The sequence below is a fragment of the Danio rerio genome, chromosome 5 (assembly GCF_052040795.2).
Source record: "Danio rerio strain M-AB ecotype USA chromosome 5, GRCz13ab, whole genome shotgun sequence".
In the NCBI taxonomy this organism is placed as follows: domain Eukaryota; kingdom Metazoa; phylum Chordata; class Actinopteri; order Cypriniformes; family Danionidae; genus Danio; species Danio rerio.
Genome location: NC_141025.1, coordinates 69,020,408 through 69,027,425, shown reverse-complemented (window position 1 = coordinate 69,027,425; position 7,018 = coordinate 69,020,408). Strand labels below are relative to the sequence as shown.

The following is a 7,018-nucleotide window of genomic DNA, read 5'->3' as shown; positions in this document are numbered from 1 at the left end:
TATGTCAGAAACTATAGTTTACTGCTAAACTCATTTTAAAATAACACAGAAATCGAATAATAACATTTCAGTCTACTTCAGTCTCCTGCCGAAGCTCAGACGCCGCGCTTTGAGAAACTGTCAATCACAGCTGTCAATCACGATGACACGCCCAGCATTAAATTACTGCTAAAAACAAACTGTTTACAAAAATGAAGATCTGCACCTATTTCAGCACAATAACCAGTGCCTTAATCGACCAGAACTATCTTTCGGGACATTTTATTGCAAGTGTAATATTTTTTTTTATTTGGGCTCAAGTCTCCTTCATTAACACGGAGGAGGCGGGCTTTATGACTTGTACTGCAGCCAGCCCCCAGGGGGCGATCTAACGGCCGAAACCTTCACTCAAACGTAGGCTTGCGGCACACTTGGGTTCATTACCATGACGTAAAATGGGCGTGGCTCGGTCGGTGTTTGGGAAACGCCCCCTTAAAAAAAAAAAAACAATACTGAGAGGTCACCGATCATGCGCAGTACAGGTTCTTTTTTAGCGCGGTCATTTCAAACAGGATGATTATGGATAAAGAACCTACCGCGGTGGATAACGAGGGAAAAAAAACAATCATACAGGTTATTTTTTTGTTTTTATAATGTTAAATTTTAAAAATTTCATTAGCAAAAACGGCTGACCTCGTTTTACTCTGTTTTACTGTCTCTGGGCTTTTGTACTTCCATTTTAAACCAAATAATAATGGTTGTGGTAAGATTAACCGTGTTTTTGTAGTTTAAAATGTGGTATTCAGTCATGTTTAAACAAATAAATACCACATTTTCTGTATTAAATCGTGGTTAATTTTTCTTTCTCGATCTTAGTTAAATAACATAACTCATATTTATTTTCTATTTTTCATTTAAAGTCATCATACACAAAACAACTGAGATCAGGACAGGTATCTGATGTTAACTAATATAAAAGTGATCATACATGAAACCCCTGGGATCAGGACAGGTATCTGATGTTACTGTATATAAAAGTGATCATACACAAAACACCTGGGATCAGGACAGGTATCTGATGTTAACTAATATAAAAGTGATCATACATGAAACCCCTGGGATCAGGACAGGTATCTGATGTTACTGTATATAAAAGTGATCATACACAAAACACCTGGGATCAGGACAGGTATCTGATGTTAACTAATATAAAAGTGATCATACATGAAACCCCTGGGATCAGGACAGGTATCTGATGTTACTGTATATAAAAGTGATCATACATGAAACACCTGGGATCAGGACAGGTATCTGATGTTAATGTATATAATATAAAAGTGATCATACATGAAACCCCTGAGATCAGGACAGGTATCTGATGTTAATGTATATGATATAAAAGTGATCATACATGAAACCCCTGAGATCAGGACAGGTATCTGATGTTAATGTATATAATATAAAAGTGATCATACATGAAACCCCTGAGATCAGGACAGGTATCTGATGTTACTGTATATAATATAAAAGTGATCATACATGAAACACCTGGGATCAGGACAGGTATCTGATGTTAATGTATATGATATATAAAGTATTTGGCACAAAAGCGTGGGATCGGGACAGGTATCTTAATGTAATCAGTATTAATGTAATCTGAGAGGTATCTTAAGTTAATGTGTTTAATATAACATACACTGACTTCACATGAAACACCTGCGATCAGGACAGCTATTTAGTACTGCATATAAAAGGCATTGGACACGAAACCCCTGCGAATACGTACAGGTATCTGAATCAAACGGCTGTTTTCACAATCTGCGCATGATCCGTGACCTATGCAAATTCACAGATAGGCCACGCCCACCCGATGACGCAGTAGCGGTTACGCTGACTGTACTGAAACCCCTGGAAAAAAGTGCCTGCCGTTTCACGAAGCCTCGCTTTGCCCACCACTAGCCTCAGGGCCAAGTACACCCGTCTGCAGACGCCCCATATAGTCTGCAGCCCGCAGATCGGGGCGGGGCTGAACACGGGGCGGGGCTGCATATTCAGCACCGCCCATAAGTGGGCGGGACTGAACATGCCGCTCCGCCTACAAGTCTTTCTTTGGTTCAAGGATACATGTTGACGTTGATGTAATGTATGCTTTCGATTCCGGTTTTCATCTCTGCATGGTAAGTACACGTCTTCTGTCATGTAGCCTAAATGGTTAAATTATAGTGCAGTACACCTCACGGGCTACGTATTATGTGTAATTTATTTAATTAAAGGCCTTTAAGGAGATATGAAGTTTTAAAGCCTTTAAAAAAATGTTATCTGTGTTAGGGTTGGCGTTTTCCAGGTTGATCGTACAGTTGGTGGTCTTATTCACTTAAAAGAATAATGTAAACTTTAAAGAGTTTCGAGCAACACAGTCCACCACATGAAGCTTATTGATATAAAAGATAACGAAATATATTTTTCTTTGTGGCATGTTCTCTAATTTACATATTCTGGTAATGTTAATGCTAAATATGTACAATATAAAACTTGATTCTTAACTTACTGATCTATCCTGTTTGCAGATCATTGGCATTGCTATATATTCATCACTATGATTCTTGTGGAGCATATTCTCTGTTTTATTTTATTTTACCTCAGTTCTTTTTCTCTTTTTGTTTTAATAGATTTTTTGCTTTATATATATATATATATATATATATATATATATATATATATATATATATATATATATATATATATATATATATTTATATTTATTTACACTTCATGTTCTCTTTTTTTTTTGTTTACTTTATAACCCATGCATGAAACTTATGCAAAGGGGAATGTGAGGAGGGGGCATGCCTAGTACAAACTTATTTAATTATTTGAGTTTAACTTTAGTATACTGTATGTTAAGCGACATGTTGATGATTGTTGGTTATTTTGTACAGATGCCGCCTGAGATTCTGCAGTTTATCCTACTGAGAGTTGTCACACAGGATGGTGATGGGACATTTCTGCAACTCTCACTGACATCCAGGACCTGCTGAGCCATTGTCATTCATTCATTCATTCATTCATTCATTCATTCATTCATTTTCTTGTCGGCTTAGTCCCTTTATTAATCTGGGGTCGCCACAGCGGAATGAACCACCAACTTATCCAGCAAGTTTTTACGCTGCGGATGCCCTTCCAGCCGCAACCCATCTCTGGGAAACATCCACACACACATTCACACACTCTACATATAATTTAGCCTACCCAATTCACCTGTACCGCATGACTTTGGACTGTGGGGGAAACCGGAGCACCCGGAGGAAACCCACGCGAAGGCAGGGAGAACATGCAAACTCCCCACACAAACGGCAACTGAGCCGAGGTTCGAATCAGTGACCCAGCGACCTTCTTGCTGTGAGTTGACAGCACTACCTACTGTGCCACTGCCTCGCCGAGCCATTGTCAGTAATCCAAAATTCAAGAAGCAGGCTGTGTGTGTGTGTGTGTGTGTGTGTGTGTACACATGATAAAGAGTACAGAATATGCCAAGCACTTTTTACAGTACTCCGTTAGTTTTAAAACTTTGAATTATGGTTGTGTCTTGCTTAAATATGTACTTGATTTTATTTAGGTGTCATCGATCAGAGTGCCATATACTTTGACAAAGTGCTTTGTCTGTTGGGTATGGCGAGAGGGGGGTCCTGCAAGCATTCTGTTCAACAAATGACTTCCCAATATATTGCTCAGCAGATTGTTACTTCTGTAGTGGAATTTCCCTGTAAAAAATATATAATTGTTTTTATGTTTATTAAAGGTAATAATAATCACAAACTGCTTTATCTTAAATTATTATTATTATTTTCTATAAATTGTCAGTCTTCCTTTTGTACATGTGTGCATGTGCATACACAGAGGTTCTGTAGGTGAGACATCTGACATCTAAAAAAACATACAGATCAGCCAGATTTTTACTTGAACCGAGAAAGAGGGACTTTCAACAGTGTATTGCTTTGTGTTGGTGTTTTTACTGAAGATAAAGTTGGTATGTATTTATCAGCATTTGTCAAATAAAAAATTCAAAAGTTTACATGAGTGCTGCACTTATTGTCAAATTTATTTTAAATAATTTGTGTCCTGATAGATAAGTAATAAATAAAACTGGCCGTTTGTGCCACCCTATTAATATAATATTAAGTGTATTTAATATTCTAATTAAATGAAATAGAATAACAATGTTGTATGTGACTCTTAACAATCAAAATCATTATAAAAAATATTTTTAAATATCTACAGTGCAGAAATGGATCCAGAAGGGTTGTTAGAAAGTGGAATTAAAGTATTTACCCTGTATTTACAAATAATACAAAAATAAAAACCAAGAAGACTCCATTTTAATTCAGTAATATTAGATTATAAAATTATTTGTAACTTATTAATTAAAATGTAGAACAGATATTAAAATCACCCAGTAGGTGGCAGCAGAGCACTGTCTTCATTCAAATGGAGAAACTGAACAAAACTTTAATGGATTAGTAAATAATAAATAATGAAATTGATTGCATTCATAGATGGCACACCATGTAATATGAAAAAAAATAATAAAACAATTTACTCATGCTGGAACATTTACATATAACAGATAATATTCGTTTATATTCATAGCAGCATCAAAGTAAAAATAAATCCATTATATATGATGAAATAATCTGATTTAATAAGTAAAAAGGTTACAAACATATACTTCCCTTAATAAATAATATCTTATCCCTGCTCTTAATAAAACTCAAAGCAGTGCAGTATTGAAAGAGAAACAATTGGACACATGGCCAATATTTTGAATAGCCTTAAATCAAAGTATAATTTTAATATTTTTAATTGTAAATTTTCCAGAGAACTCTCCCATTCAAAGGTAAAAAATTAAACTGAACTAAAAACACAGCATTTTTATTTTATTTTTTTCAGACTCCGTTTTTATTTGTTGTAAATATGCAATATGCAATAGCATTTTGAAGCAAAATAATAAACCATTAAAATATCAGAATTAAAATCACCGCATTTCTGAAGTGACACCATTGTGAAAAGTGTCTTTTGAGTCTTTTGTAATATTTTTTAGCAGGAGAAATACCATTATGAAATTCACATAACTGTTGACATAATTAACATATAAAACACTCAGCAAGAATGTCCACTTTTGTGTATTTTTGTGTTTATTAACAATAAAAACAATATTTAAGAAGTTGTAAATGCATTTCCTGTTTACTGACATCACGTAGTGGGCATTCACGCTATTACGTTTCCACTAACCAATGAAATTACTGGTGGGCGTAGCTGAATGTGCAGCCCCGCCCCACATTCATCCCCGCCCAGATCTGCAGGCTGCAGACAGGGGCTTCTCCCTCAGGGTGGAGTTATAAACAGGCCTGTGTGACAACCGACTTACTTTTACTTTAAAAAGGGGTTAGGGGTCTGACATTTTACATCCTACTCATCAGATTATGCTACCAACACTACTTGAATGGTTCTGAGGCTGGGTTTAGGAATTAGATAAATTAGGGCGATATTAAATATTCATGCCACACTACTCTACATTACGGTTTACACTCGTAGCAAAATCTGATGGGTAGCATATTGCGTCATCAAAATGTGCTACCTACTTTCAATGGTAGGTAGGACGGTAGGTGCATCCCAAATCTCATACTTATGCACAATTTTACACCATTTTATAGTTTAAATAATGATAGTGTAAGTAGTGCGTTTACAATGAAAACTCCTCAAAAGAATAAGCCCACTTTGAATACCCGGATGATGGACTTATTCAACCGGTAAAATGTGTTTGACGCTTCACGCACTCAACGGCCGCTGCTTTGCTCAAGCACTGATGTTGGAATACTTCATTTATTTTGGATTGTGAACGCAGTATTCTCCAACGAAACTGATTATAGCCCCTCCTGATTGCAATAGTATCTGAATGCAGTCTTTATGGTGCAAGCTGAGATTGCATCGTTCAGGGATGCAATGTCAGACTCAATGCCCTCAATGGAGTAGGGTTAGGTGAGCACTTTTACAAGACTTAATTGATAAAAATACAGATCTGAAGTAGAGGATTAGGTTTTTTGTGTATGCACACAGACTTTTAATTTCTACCAGGTTCAGCACTTCCTGTGAACGGTCTTTCCATTATGAAATTACTGTTTAAGGTCTGATTTGTTTAAAATGATCTTGTGATCTTAAAGTGATCTTCACCACCTCATACAATATGAAGTGGTTCTCAGACCGGACAAGAAGCATTGCATTAAATTCCATTTCCCCCACCATGTCTTCAAAATATGACAATTTATTTTACCCCATTATTTATAATGGAGTTTCTGCCTGCTGCTACTGATGGTCTTTCATCTAATTTTACACTTGAACAACTAAATAAATGCTTAAGTCTATTTAACTGACTTTATTTTAATTGCATTACAACATCGATGCTGTAAAAGGAATCGTATAAAATTGAATAGTCACATTAAGCTCACACCAGAAGTTTTTAATTGGCCGTTAAACACTAGCTGTAGCCTTTTACACAGTTGAAGCTCGTTTCAGCTTTGTAATGTAATGTAATGTAATGTGTATTTATATAGCGCATTTATTGTGTATGGCCATACACCCAAAGCGCTTTACAATCATGAGGGGCGTCTCTCCACACCACCACCAGTGTGCAGCATCCACTTGGATGATGCGACGGCAGCCACAGGACAACGGCGCCAGTGCGCTCACCACACACTAGCTATTGGTGGAGTGGAGAGACAGTGATAGAGCCATTTCGGTGGAAGGGGATGATTGATAGGCCATGATCGTAAGGGCCGATAGACTTTGGCCAGGACACCGGGGTTACACCCCTGCTCTTTCACGAGAAATGCCATGGGATTTTTAATGACTACAGAGAGTCAGGACCTCGGTTTAACGTCTCATCCGAAAGACGGCGCCACTGACAGTGTGGTGTCCTCTTCACTTTTACTGGGGCATTAGGACTCACACAGACCACAGGTTGAGCGCCCCCTGCTGGCCTCAC

The 7,018-nt window shown here is 37.0% G+C and overlaps 1 long non-coding RNA gene across 1 annotated transcript in view; it reads left to right on the top strand.

The window, feature by feature from the left end:
• The first annotated feature begins 6,392 nt into the window (after positions 1 to 6,392).
• Positions 6,393 to 7,018, top strand: part of LOC147844459 (uncharacterized) — a 155,530-nt gene continuing 154,904 nt past the window's right edge. Inside the window, exon 1 of the long non-coding RNA XR_015492166.1 lies at positions 6,393 to 6,553. This is a non-coding gene — a long non-coding RNA (uncharacterized LOC147844459). The remainder of the gene's footprint in view (positions 6,554 to 7,018) is intronic.